The sequence below is a fragment of the Apis mellifera genome, linkage group LG6 (genome assembly GCF_003254395.2).
Source record: "Apis mellifera strain DH4 linkage group LG6, Amel_HAv3.1, whole genome shotgun sequence".
NCBI classification, from domain to species: Eukaryota; Metazoa; Arthropoda; class Insecta; order Hymenoptera; family Apidae; genus Apis; species Apis mellifera.
In genome coordinates this window covers 15,316,084-15,330,593 of record NC_037643.1, presented here as the reverse complement: position 1 = coordinate 15,330,593, position 14,510 = coordinate 15,316,084, and the positions used below count along the sequence as shown (strand labels likewise).

The window sequence follows — 14,510 nt, the reverse complement described above, 5'->3', positions numbered from 1 at the left end:
ACTTATAATTAATGATTAATATTGTGCTTTAAGGTAAAAAAAAAATATATATATATAGAAGAATTATAACATAAATTGAGCATACAAGGTTAAGTAAGTAACATTAATACCCTTTACTTGAATGAAATAAATTTAATGTTTATTTAAATAATTAAGATTTCTCTTAAGTAGGTGAAAAAAAAAATTTTATTACCTATAATTAATGATTAACATTGTGCTTTAAGGTAAAAAAAAAATATATATGTATATAGAAGAATTATAACATAAATTGAGCATACAAAGTTAAGTAAGTAACATTAATAATATAATAAAGTAAGTAAACAATTTTAACATATTTAATGCTAACTATAATTAGCTTATATTTTATCTATATAACGATTGAGATTATTAAGATCGTAAATTAAGATTATTATTTTGATAAGTTTTGATAAGTTTATTTGATTTTTTTTATTGCACGAAATTAGTTTTGTTTGATTAAAATTTTACAAATATATATATCGATTTTAGAAGAATACAGTAAAATGATATTTATTAAAAAAAAAAAATGTTTGATACGTTGCAAATATTATGGAAATAAAATAATATGGAGAATGCAGGATAGAAGGTATGTTGAGTACTGGCTTTCAATGGTTTTCAATGAATCACAAGTATTCGTGTGGAGAAACTTAACCATCTGTGATATTGTCTACCAACAATGACACTGCATGACTTCTTCTATTAGCCTTCTACGTTACACAAGTGGCACTTAAAACATGCAGTCTGTTTTCCAGTTACTCTCGTGTTCAAGTTTTGTCTTTTGTCGAAATACGCGACATGAACAAATATACCAATAGGTACTTCATTTTATTTTTATATTTATATTTTTCTATATTATAAAAAAATATAGAATTTTTCCACTTTTTTTTAATATAACATAATTTCGTACAGATTACAAAAATGTAAGATCTTTTCAATTTTTCTAAATTTTATTCTGACAAGTTTAAAAAAAAAAAAAAAGATTTAGGATGCTTTAATAATAATTTCTTCATATGATGTCATATATTCTTCGTATTGATCAGGCAAGCACTGTGCTTGATACCATTTACTGTTATTTGGAAAAGTGCTATTCGCACATAGGTATATAACGTAATTACTCTAACGCAATTACCAGCGCATCGCTACGACCTGCTTCTTGTCTTGTGAAAATGGATTACCTTTCAACTGATTCCATTAACACGTCCACCGATCATTCTCATGTTTAACTCGATACCGAAAATCGACGAATTAGAGAAACGTTGATTAGAATTTCGAAATCGTTAACATTTATAGAATCCAGTAATTTAAAATAAGAAAAATTACCCTAGAATTTTATTAACTTAAAATATTCTTATAAAATCTAATTAAATTAAATTAGATTAGATAAAATTAATAATAATAATATCTGTATAATTATTTGGTCGTAAAATTTGACATAGTTATAATTATTAACAACAGTCAATAAGCAACAATTATCGTCAATAAGCATGATGATGAAACATAAAACATTATCAATAAGCGATTTTAATATAATATAAGGTGATTGATTATTGACAATTTTATAGCTTCTATAGGTTTAAATACGTTTTTTTTATTGCCAATATTATGAATAGATATACAATTAAAGAGTTAACATATTAGACTTTATACAATTTAGTGAATTTCATATACAAATTTCATATTTTATTTATATATGATGGATTTGTATTTCCAAACATTGAATGAATACGTATAGTATTATAGTTAAACAAAGTATCGTGATTGAGAGACCGCAATGTGAAGACATATCGTGCCACTTCCGCCATCTATACATCCTAAATCGTATATCCTTCCGCTTCTAAAGTAAAATATCTTCCCGTGAAATATCATGGTTTCCCGCATGCGCGAGAAAACCGCAGAGTGAAAGGGAATCTACTTGTGGTTTACCAACCCATATACGATATAAACTGTCCAGCTTCGTTTCGTATGTACTTACGTGTAATATATTACTACGACGTATTCCTATAAATCGAACAGATTCTACGCGATTTGAATTTCTAATAAACTAAATTCCTTCATCGAAAACGTTCAACGATTAATCGAAATATATATTATACTTTGAATTGGTAACTATAAAATTATTAAATATAGAACAATGTTAACCTCTAACTACTAAAATCTTTCAATATTTTAAAGCCATTTATTGAGGATAAACATATTTCATAAAATTTATGTTTCGTTATTTATTATAAGTAATTAAAAGTTTAAATGTAAATAGATAAATTATAATAGATAAATAATATAAATAGATGAATATAAAAGATAAAGGAAAAGGAAAAATTAATTAATATTATCTTTAATTATAGTACTACTTTTATTAAACTATTTTTCGATCTTCCATTTGAAATTCCATTCCGACATTCATTTGTGAATGATATTTGCGTACGCATATTTACTTTTAAATATTGATAGTACTAATGGAAATTAATATTAATTGGTCGCAAAGAAATAGTTGGCAGAAAATTTTCAAACGACAGAATCGATCTATTCTGCTAGTGTGATCAAATATTAAATATTGCGTATGCATTAGATATATATACACATATATGTTTGAAAATGACCAATCATAACGTAAATAGAGAGATCGAACGACCATCTGTGCAATTATTTCATCGCGGAGAACCGACAACTTTTGGCGATGATCGAGAGAAACTTAGCTTCTCTCTCGAACAGATCCGCGCGTCCATTTCGTCGCCAACTATGTCGAGACATCGACGTCGACGATTCTCAAGGGAGAACGCATCGACGTCGATTATGTTTGCCCCAAAGACCAAACCGAATACACCGAAATCTTCCAGTCGGCCGAACTGAATCTACCGCTTCGCCGACTGAATGTCTGTTTACATTGCCGCCGCTGCCACTCTAATTAATTATCAAACCATCCTCAATAATGCACCGCTTGATCCTTTTTCAAACGTGTTGATTCTCTTCTGCTCGTCCTTCCTCATTTAATACGAGAAATCCATTTATTGCTTCGTTAATCTCTTTATGAAGATTGCTGGAAATTTTTTATCATAGATGATAGAGATTTACATAAATTTGATAAATAATATATATATATATATATATATATGATTATCTATAAATCATTAGATAAACAAATATTATAGTTATGATATAATTTATATTGAATTTATAAAAAATAATCGAATTTAAAACATTAAGTTAGGTTAAGATAAATTAGGTTAGATTAGAATACATTTTTCAATTTGTTTCTTTATAATGAAATAATATTTAATATGTATTCATGTAATTTTTAATTGATACATATCAAATAGGATTAGAAGAATGAATTGAAATGTTTTTTAGATATTCTTTAAAGGATGAAACTATTATTTTATATTTTTTTTATCAATTTTTCTGTTATTTTATTAACAGTACATTTAATTACATTTTATTTAATTTTAAATTTTAAATTGACATACACAAAATAATTATTAAATATATATATATATCTTATTTATTAATTTTATAAAGAATCAAATTATTATAATAGAAATCAATATTTTCCAATACATTTAATCATTTATTTCTGAATGATTTTACAGATTACTGAAATGGGCCACTTCATGCGCAACAACCAAATAATATCATTTACCCAATTATCCAGCTAATAATCAGAATAAACACCTTTCAAAGACCTTTCTCTGCAAATCTCGATGGCATTGTCGGCCAAGGTTAAAAGAAGAGGGTTAAAAGAAGATGATATAAGATAGTGGTTACGGGCACGATTACTTGGAAGATGATAGGATAGAAAGGTTGGAACTGGGAAAGGACGAAGCGGTGTGCTGTGAGCGGCGAGCGAAACCCGGAAAAGGTGGAAGGGTAGTAGTTATCTCGCGGGTTCGCGTGGGAGGTCACGTTGGATAGAGGGTAGGTGAGGCGACCCACGACCTTCGACCAATCACGATTCTAGCTTGAAACTGGGCTGCCAATGGGGATGCCGGTCGGTGTGACCTCGTGCGCGATTCTCCTTGCACTTTATCACCGAGAAACCACCCCTATCAAGTGGAAAGGTGGAAGCTCACCTTTCCACGCCGGCACAAGCGAGGCAACGTTCCTCCTTTCGCCAAATCGCTCGAAACGATCGAGGTGATAGGTTGGACAGTGAAATACAACTCTTTCACCTTTTTTTCTCTTCTTTTTTTTTTTTCTTCACATGTAATCGTTTGAATTCGATAATTTCGAATTTTTCACGAACATTTCACGTTCTCTGTTGGATCAATTAACTTTCCATTTAAATTATTTATATTATCAGTATTAATAATTTTGCTTATTTATTTATTTTTATTAACACTTTTTATTATTTTTTAAATATTCAAAATATTTAAAAATATTTTTTCATTTCTTTCTTTGTAGATGCACCAGTGTTTATACTATTGATTGTAATTATTAAAAGGAAAGTACAAAGATTAAGATGCATTATAAAAGAGAGAAAAAATTTTCTTTTTAATAAATTATGGTTGTAATACGCTTTATATATCAAATTTTCATTTTATAATTTTAAATGACTTAAATGAAGTTAATAATATGAATATATGTAATGTACTTACATAATAATATCTATGTTGTTCTTTCCAGATAGAGCAGTGTTTAAAAATCGTAATTATTAAAAGGAAAGTACAGGGGTTAAGATGCATGGAAGAGAGAAAAAAGTTTCTTTTTAACAAATTATGGTTGTAATACGCTTTATATATCAAATTTCCATTTTATAATTTTAAATGATTTAAATGAAGTTAATAATATGAATATATGTAATGTACTTACATAGTAATATCTATGTTGTTCTTTTCAGATGCAGCAGTGCTTACATACGCCATTGATTGTAAAAATCATAATTATTAAAAGAAAAGGGATTAAGATGTATTATGGAAGAGAGGAAAAATGTTCATTTTATCAAATTATCATTGTAATATGATTTATAACAAATTTTCATTTCATAGTGAAAATTTTAAATGAGTTAAATAAAGTTAATAAAATATATATAATGTACTTACATAGTAATATCTATGTTGTTCTTTCCAGATGCAGCAGTGCTTACATATGCCATTGATTATAAAAATCATAATTATTAAAAGAAAAGATATATTATAGAAGAGAGGAAAAATTTTTATTTTAACAAATTATCATTGTAATACGCTTTATATATCAAATTTTCATTTTATAATTTTAAATGACTTAAATGAAGTTAATAATATGAATATATGTAATGTACTTGCATAGTAATATCTATGTTGTTCTTTCCAGATGCAAAAGTGTTTATATATGTCATTGATAATCAATTAAATTATTAAAAGGAAAGTACAGGGGTTAAGATGCATTATGGAAGAGAGGAAAAATTTTCATTTTAACAAATTATCATTGTAATACAATTTATAATAAATTTCCATTTCATAATTTTAAGTGACTTAAATGAAGTTAATGAAATAGATATATGTAATGTACTTACATAGTAATATCTATGTTGATGTATATAGAAAATCCTTTCTTTTATTATGTTTGATATTTTCGTCGAGTTCATTTCCAGGTTGCTCAAGAGGAACAAAAGGGAAAATGATATCAAAGTGACACTAGGGAGCAGTAAGGGTGTGTCTTTATCTTCGTTATTACCAGTAGTAGTGGGTCCTTACCGATTATCCTGAATTAAAGTGACTTCATTAAGGAAGATACAGATACCACTTGTAACAACATTAGAAAACTCGAAGGAGATTTATTTTTATTTGAAAAGAAGGAAAACAAAAACACTTAATTCTTTAACGTATTTTTAATTTTTTTTTTTCGTACTAATTGCTTTTCAGGTGCATCTCGTTGAAACGCCAATTACCACCTATAAAGGGCCGTGTATCGAGACAATGAATTTGAATAATCGATCCACCTCGAGCAAGGCGATTAACTATCGACAGAGATCGTCACACTCGGCATCCTTTTCTTCTCCAGAAACCTCCTTCCTCCAGAAGATTCTCTCAAGGAGGATACGTTCCGATCCGACGTTTCATTAGTTCCTTAATGCATCCTGCGGGTCGTTGCTGCTCTCAAGGAAAGGATCAACACTTTTTTGCTTCGGAACGATGCGTCAGGGATGCACGGCTCTTATGTGCCAGAGTGACTGATGAACCATCGACTAATTACCTCCTCTATGTGCCCTGTAATACGAACGTATTAATAACCTGCATTTATATATATCCGTGAAAAATGACCGCTTATCTCGCTTCACGGGCACAAAAGGATCGTTGGTCCGTTGTGTTTAGAAAACGAGTTGAGGAGAATGCGATAGGAGAGGAGGAATTATATCTATATACCGAGTTTCGTTCGTTGGAACGAAATTTTTGTCAATGCCCCGATTCATCCGTTATCTCCTACACTGATATTCAAATTTTATTTTTGTTCCATCAAGTTGCGTCATTGTTGAGTTTATAACGGCGATTTAATTATATATCTTGTTGTTCACAAACAATTTGGAAATTTTCGTCCGTTGTCCGATTGATTAATTTATTGCTATGATACATCAAATTTTATTTTTGTGTTTTATCGGGTTACGCGTGTATTTATATCTCGGTTGTCAGTGGAATTTCTTACCGATACGAATTTTAGAAGTAAGAAAATTTTATTTGGAAATACTTTACTCGAGATTAATTACAGATAGAATTATGTGGAGGGAAAATGTTTGTACGAATAATTGTACGATCAAGTGAATTTTTATTACTTGTGTTGGAGAAGGATAATGATGGAAAGATAGGAAATCGAACTTTTTATATCTTTTCCTATATATATATATATATATATTTGTTTATTCGATCTAGAAAAAGTAGTTGGTAGATTCGAAAAAAGACGTTTCGAAAAGATCAAAGCTTGAGCGGTACTCGAGCGCGTTCTACTTCGGCTTTGACTAAATAAAAAGCGAGCTTTGCATTTTTTACAGGCGACTGCGCTTAGAAAGCGACGAGAGACGGAAAGTTGAACGACCACCACCTTGGTCTTAACCGTAATCCCGAAGAGTGACGAGCGTCAAAGCAACGCGGGGATTCTTCAACTATATTACTATCCTCTCTGTGTCGCCTTCGTTCCTTCGTTTATCAACTTTCTCTCTCCATCATTCCTCCATGTAAGAAACGAAAAATGAAAGAAACGTGTCGAACTTACGACTAATTTAATCTTGAAAGACGAATACGAATTTCGAGTAAGTAAAACGTAAATAAGATGAAAATTAACAATCATTTTAACGTAAACAGTTTCTACTTGCGAAAAAATATTTACCAGCTGTCGATAGTTTTATTCTCAAAATCATCATTGCAATATTCCATAATAAGGCTTCAAGAATATTCGAGAAATATATTCTAAATATATTTTGAATTATTAGAAAAATTTCGAGTAATTCCATTCCTAAATTATTACATATATTCAACCTAATCAGGATCGATGAAGCGAGTCAATGAAAAAAACATCATCCGCTATCTATTTCAGTGATTCAGTCGATTTTCCTCCAAGCACTTTGGAAATATTAAACGGTGGGATGCAATACTGTCGAGTATGGAACGTAGGGTGTAAGAGATACGCGACAAAGCTGCGGCAAGTTCAAAGCATTCCTAACTCGGTACTCACCAGTTTTGCTCCTCTCTAGCGCGAGCATTACTCTCCTCATTGTCGAACCACCCATCTCGAATCTCGTTTCGTCGAGCTTTTACCGATCGAGCGTTCAATTTGACGAGGCTGCACGTACTATACACGTTTCGAAAGTGAGAAGTGCGCGAAACGCGTGTTAACGCGATGATTGTGAGAAAGAGAGAGAGAGAGAGAGAGAAAAAATATTAAAGGACTCGAGCAGATGTGTGGGACGTCGTCCTCCGCGCAGATTCGACTCGTGATATTCCGGATATATGTGTATCGAGCGGCGCGAACGACCGACCGGAAGTAATTAGATCCGCATACAAAACTCCCTCCGGAAGGGTCGAGTTCTGGGGAGGGCAACCACCGATCAGGACTAAATCGGTTGCGGTCGATAATTTCGATCGTGCTTTTGAATATTTCTCGTGAGACATTATTTTTGACATTCAATTGAAATTGTGAAGTTAACGGGAAAAGAATTGCTTATGAAATTTGTTAACTGTTAGAAAATACACAGTTTAGAATTTATTTGGTGACTTTTTCGTTAAACAGGTATTTACAAAAATAACTAGATTAAATCAGGTTAGTTTTAACCTAACTTTTTGTTACAAATAATTGATTAACCAGATTAAGAAAACTAGTTTAAACAGATAGTGCAAATCATAATTAAATCGATTGATTAAATAAGTTTTTATTTAATTTTAATTTAGGATAAAATTAGACTGTAATGTTAAACATTTATTTAATTTCACAATATTATTCAAAGCGATGATTTTAATAACGTATTAAAAAATTATCGATATTTTTTGTATATAAATATTCACCAATGTATTTTGTCACGAGCAAATCATATTTTCTTTGGAGCATAAGGATCCTTTCTATTTGGCGAACAATTATCATTTACGTTTCAATATTATTAAAAGTAGATGGCGCTTCGTCACGATCTTTAACCTGTCGAGAAAGAGGAGAGGAAGCAAGTTTGAGCGGGCCTTTTTATGAAAATGACCACTTAAGGGAGGGAAGAGCGAAACGAAATAAAAACTAATGTATGCGGATCGTGGTTGAGATGGGATATCGGCCCGATTTACATAGTCCGCTTGAACCGACTTGACTCGATTTGCCGCGGGACGAATACACTCTGCTGAGAATATATCGATGCTCCGTTACGTGGAGCAACACAAAATTGCTTTTACCTCCTATTAACAATTCATATTTCTTATGCGGGAAATCGTCCGTGGTAAAAAGTTAGCGACAGGGAGATTTTTCTTTTTTCCAGGTTGAGGAAAATCGAGGAAGGAAAGATCGAGGGAGGGAGAGAGAAAGAAAGAAAAAAGTGAAGACGGTTGAAGTAAAAAAGTTAAAGAGCGGTTCAATTTGAATGTACTATAGATATGTGAAAAGAAATTCTATATTACGTTGTTACATGTAAAGTTAGATATTGATAAAAAGGCGCGAAGTTTTCTAATTTTAATTTCGTTCAGATAACTTCTTATGAATAAAATAAAATAATTAGATAATTTTCGCAAAAATTTATATTCTTTTCGTGTAAATAAGTTTACGAACAAATCATAGGATAATTATTTAAGTAAGCATTATTTTATTTATTCTTACTTTTATTGTATCAATTAAAATAATCTTCACAAGGACTTTACTATTTTATAAAAAAATTTACCTACTATGAAGAATGTAATTTTAATAAAAATTGAATTGAATGCATGAAATCAACTCTGAAAATTATAAAATATTTTTCATATTTTATCTACAATATTCCATTAATAACAAAATTTCTTCATAATTTATTATGAATCGACTACGTTCTTTTTGTCTAAACGTATCTTGACGATCCTTTCGTTATAGAGGTGATAAGATAAGACGGTTCGATGACATTTTTTCAACGGGAAAGAGGAATTTAATAGTATCAGTGGTATGATCGATGCGAGATAGTTGACACGGAATAGCGAAGATTACGTGTCGGAGATGGAGGGTGTATGACCGCGCGGTGAACAAACGGTGTTTCGAGAGATGAGCGATCGTTCCCTCGAGAGCAAACGAGAACTAAACGGGAAAAGACGAGATGGGACGCGAACGCTTCACCACCCTGTCGAAAGTCGCTCGCCTTATCGCCTCCTAAGGGTCTATTGTCGACCCGGCCACTAATGGAACGATATCCAGCCAAGATCACCAGTATCGTTGCACTCTCTTCGATTTTATTAGATCGATCTCTTCTAACCTTTTGTGATTGTGATTTGTAACATTCTTAGCAACCTAACCTATACGTGACAAGGAAAAAGTTTAAAGAAATTATTTTAATTTGAAATGGAGAATTTTAATATATAATGTAGAATATAATGGCAATGTACTAATTGAAATAAATAAGTAATTATATTGAAATAGTGAGTGTTTACCTATAATTGACATCGTCTGGATTCTGGAAGACTTCTGTATATTTTATTAGATCGGTCTCTTCTAACTTTTTGGAATTGTGATTTGTAACATTCTTAACAACCTAACCTATACGTGACAAGGAAAAAGTTTAAAGAAATTAATATTAACGAAATTATTTTAATTTGAAATGGAGAAATTTTAATATATAATGTAGAATATAATGGTAATGTATTAATTGAAACAAATAAATAATTATATTGAAACAGTGAGTGTTTAACCTATAACTGGCATCGTCTGGATTCTGGAAGACTTCTGTATATTTGATACAAGTTCTAAACACGTGCTTTGAATAAGGCATGAAAGAAATATATAACAAAGCCATTCTCATTACTATATTCTAATTTATATTAGAAGACTTAAACTTGATAATATCTTTGAACGAGTTTCTGAGATTCCACAATACCATTTACGTAACAAAAGCGAGACGACATTGGTTATGTTATATTAAAATCGTTTATTAAAAATTCCTTTGAAGACATGACTTATAGATTAAGAACCATTGTACTAGATTACAAATTTTATTTCATTTCTAAATTTGATTATTTACAAAGATAAAAAAATATAATTAAACAATTTATATTTTTTCCAATTTTATTAGGCAATCACTGGCGAAGCAAACGAAAGCAATCCCTCTTCTCTCCAAGCATAGAAGAAAAAATTACTGGAATAAAACGAAGTGGAATAATAGAATAGACAGTCGTGAATGCGAAGAATTCGAAACGCCAATACGCGAGCGAGGCGAACAGCAGACAAGCCTGCTAACGAAACGAAACGAAGTAAAAGAGAGCGGGAACGATACTGTTGGGTTTAGAGGGTATAGCCGCAGGTGTTTACGAACGAGTAACCGAGAATCGGAAGCCGCGAATCGGAAAGCCGATCGAACGAATCTGGAATAGCATCTGCGGGGTGGACCACGGCCACTGCACCCCCTCTGAATGTGACAATCGCGTCGCGTCGCGTCGCGTCCGTCAACGAGAAGGGAATAAAAAGAACCCGGGGTGGGTTTTGCTCGGCGGAAAGGGGGGACGGAGGGCTAGCGTTGGAGACCGACGAATCGACACACAGGCTGTTTTAAAACGAGTGCTATCGATAATCGAAATCGCTCGGGGGGTTGCGGTTGCCCGGGGCTCTGGGGTAAATCTCGCTGTTCCGACCCCCTTCCTCCTTCGATTGTGCGGACGTACGAATCGTGGCTGTTCTCGTCTGCACGATATCGTATGCGTATTTCTCGTGAAACATGGAGAAACCTTACCTATAATCAGCGAGTTGTATCGAGGAAAGGTTATTAAGGAATCGTTTCGATGTTTCATGATTTTTAATGTTTATGGAATAATGTCTTCATCGATTTCGATGATCTTGAAATACTTTATTGAGCATACTATTTTTAATGATGTTTCTATGTATGTATAGTGATTCGTAGATTTATAGGGATTTTTTTTTATTAACCTAACCTAACTTAAATTAATCTATTCGATTATCGATAACATGTAATATATTTTAAGAAATTCTTATTTTTGAATAAATTTACAAGCGAATATTGTTACGTTCGAAAAATTTCTTTACATTTTTTTATCTTTAAAAAAAATTATTATTTATTGATGTACGGATTTTTTAGTTTCAGTCTATTCGTTTTATTATTATCACTAGAATGTTTATGAAAAATTTAAATGTTCAAAAATCTAAAATGTATAATAAAATATTCAAAGTAAAATGAAAAAATTTTTTATTTAAATTTTATATTTATAGCTGTCTTTGTATCAAATTTAGTAACATATGTCATATAATTATCACAAAAAAGGCACTGTTATATCACATAATTTACGTCCATACATTCTAAACTATTGTACACTTTTCAATCTTCACACAAATGTCACGAGAGTAGAAGAAAAATTCAAACGAACTGACGAATCTCGATCGTTCATTTACATATTCCGGAAGTGGCTAACGATCAATGCGATGCAACGAAAGATATTTGAACAGGAAATCCGATAAGCGGCATGGTGGAACGAAACAAAACTGAAGTCAGATTCGCGGCCATGTCCATCTGGTATACCGCTCGTTGTCCACCTAACGTGCGACCGAAACGATCGCGGAACAATCGATGAGTCGCACAGGATCGATAGTTATCGCAAGGCAGATGCACGGTCGAAAATCAGGACGCGTTCACACGCGAGCATTTGGACAGAGCATTGGTTACGAGCGTAAATCGTACGCACCACCTGTTTGCACGATTGCCACTATGTGTACACTGTAGCGAAATGATTCGATCGCGAGATGCATCTACTTGAATCGTGTATATGATAATAATCGTACAAACATAACACTGTGATCGAGCTAAAGATCGTGGTTAAATCTGTTGTGAGAAACGAAACTGAATGAGAGATATATCGGTATGTACTATTTATTGAATTTGCATACTGCTTGATTAATAATGACACGATTCAACAAATTTCAAACTTGTTTTTATTGAATGTAATTTCTATTTTTATATAAATTTATGAAAAATCATAATTAATTAATAATTGTATACAATAATTAATAATATTCAATTATTATTGAATATTTTTAAAAATGTAAATTCAGCCTCTCTATAATTTATATTTTGAATTATATCTTTATTAATGCTAAGCAGTGATATAGTATTTATAGAATATTTTTATATATTCAAAAATAAAGTATAGAATCGATATATATTTTCTTTTTCTCTGATTTTTTTAGAAAAATCAAATAAAATCATAAATCAAAAATCAAAATCATAACCTAACCTAAATTAACCAAACTTGTTTTCTTCATTTATGTTATACATTTATACCCTTTTAAATTAGTATTTCGAAAACAACACGATTAAATATGACAATATCAATATTCTTGCAAATTTGCTTAAAAATAATTCCTTAAAATATATGATATGTGAATGAATCTATATATTATTAACTTTAAAAAATGGTTTATCTTTTATTTCTAACCAAACTTATGAATAAATATTAACATTTATTATATTTAATTATCATTGTATAATATTTTTATTTATTTTCATCATTTCAGAAAAATACTAAAAAAATCAATTTTAAAAAAGCAAAAAAGTGATTCCATGTTGGCATTGTTAACGGCACAACTCGAAAAATTTCAGATTTGATTTTAAGTATAATATTCACATTATATTTCTATTTGTATATAAATTTACTAAAAATCACAATACTTAATTAATAATTATACATAATATTACTTGGTATTTTTAAAAATGTAATTTTGAATTAATAACAACGAAATATGCACATTGTTAATGTTTGAATAAAAAAAGAATATTAACTTTCAGAATACAATACGATATGTATATATATATATATATAAAGGGAGAGACAATCGAATTCTATTTCATCCCTTCGTCCAACTTCTCAACCGATGGAAAGATTCCTCTGGTTGGGAATGCGCATCTCTCGTATTGCCCCCTTTGGTGGAACGATGGTGAGTTAAATGTACCGAAGTTCAGATAATAAACAACAACAATAATACGCTGTCGAAATAAATAACGGGCGACGAATACCGCGGGAATACGAAACTTTTGTCCTCGAGTGGCACGCACGGCCGTTCGTCATTCCCGGGAGTCGTTTCACCGCATCGGAATCGATAGCCTGCGAAACGATATACTCGTCCTTTTTTCTCACCCTTTCCACCTTTTTTCATCTTTGTTTCAACCATTTCTAGTGGAAATTTCGTCGACGGAAATGAATCGAAAGAAGCGGCCAGATTCGAGGACGTATAACGACTCTGCAAAAGATTCGAGGAAGACATCTTGGAAAGAAGAAAAAAACAAATTCGAAAATTGAATATAATTTGATGTGTATGCACGTTTCATCAAGAGTCATGAAATTTCAATTTTAAAATAATCAGTATCATTTATACTAATCACTATCTTTCAAAATTTTAAATATTTATAACAAATGAGTCACGCAAATGAACTAATTACTATTTTTTAAAATTTCAGATAATATGTATTACAATTCTATTACAAAAATTGCATTTTGGTCATCGTTTTAAGAAAACTCACTATTGGAATGATCTCCAAATTTGATCATAATTTAAAGAATTTAAATTATTATTGAAGATCGAATTAAGGTTAATTTTTTGATAAAAAATCGTATATCTGACCAAAGAAGGAGAAAGGTATACGTATACTTTATGAATATATTACGTAAAATCAAAAGATGGTAACAAAGTTGTGTTGCAGAGACATCGGAAGATGTGGATGGAGAGACATGGAGGAGTAGTCGAAAGAGAGGCAGCTCGGTTCAATTTGACGAGGTGTAGGTAAACAGGGGAGATCCGGCAAGTTTGTTTGGCTGTGGAGGCAACTACGGCGACGTCCTTTAATTTACGTTAGCACGTAACATCGGTGTAACCGGGGTTCA

At 31.3% G+C, this 14,510-nt stretch overlaps 2 long non-coding RNA genes across 3 annotated transcripts in view; one reads left to right on the top strand and one right to left on the bottom strand.

The window, feature by feature from the left end:
* The first annotated feature begins 512 nt into the window (after positions 1 to 512).
* On the top strand, positions 513 to 8,974 carry LOC107964659. 2 transcript variants are annotated; one of them, XR_003304873.1, is made up of 7 exons: positions 513 to 833; positions 3,603 to 3,812; positions 4,414 to 4,730; positions 4,850 to 4,963; positions 5,080 to 5,185; positions 5,302 to 7,231; positions 8,933 to 8,974. It is a non-coding gene; the product is annotated as an uncharacterized LOC107964659 (long non-coding RNA). The 2 variants fall into 2 exon arrangements; XR_001703560.2 differs by having other exon boundaries at positions 4,414 to 4,963.
* The window catches only part of LOC107964660, a 27,214-nt gene continuing 18,457 nt past the window's right edge, over positions 5,754 to 14,510 (bottom strand). The window contains exon 2 of the long non-coding RNA XR_001703565.2: positions 5,754 to 6,197. This is a non-coding gene — a long non-coding RNA (uncharacterized LOC107964660). The remainder of the gene's footprint in view (positions 6,198 to 14,510) is intronic.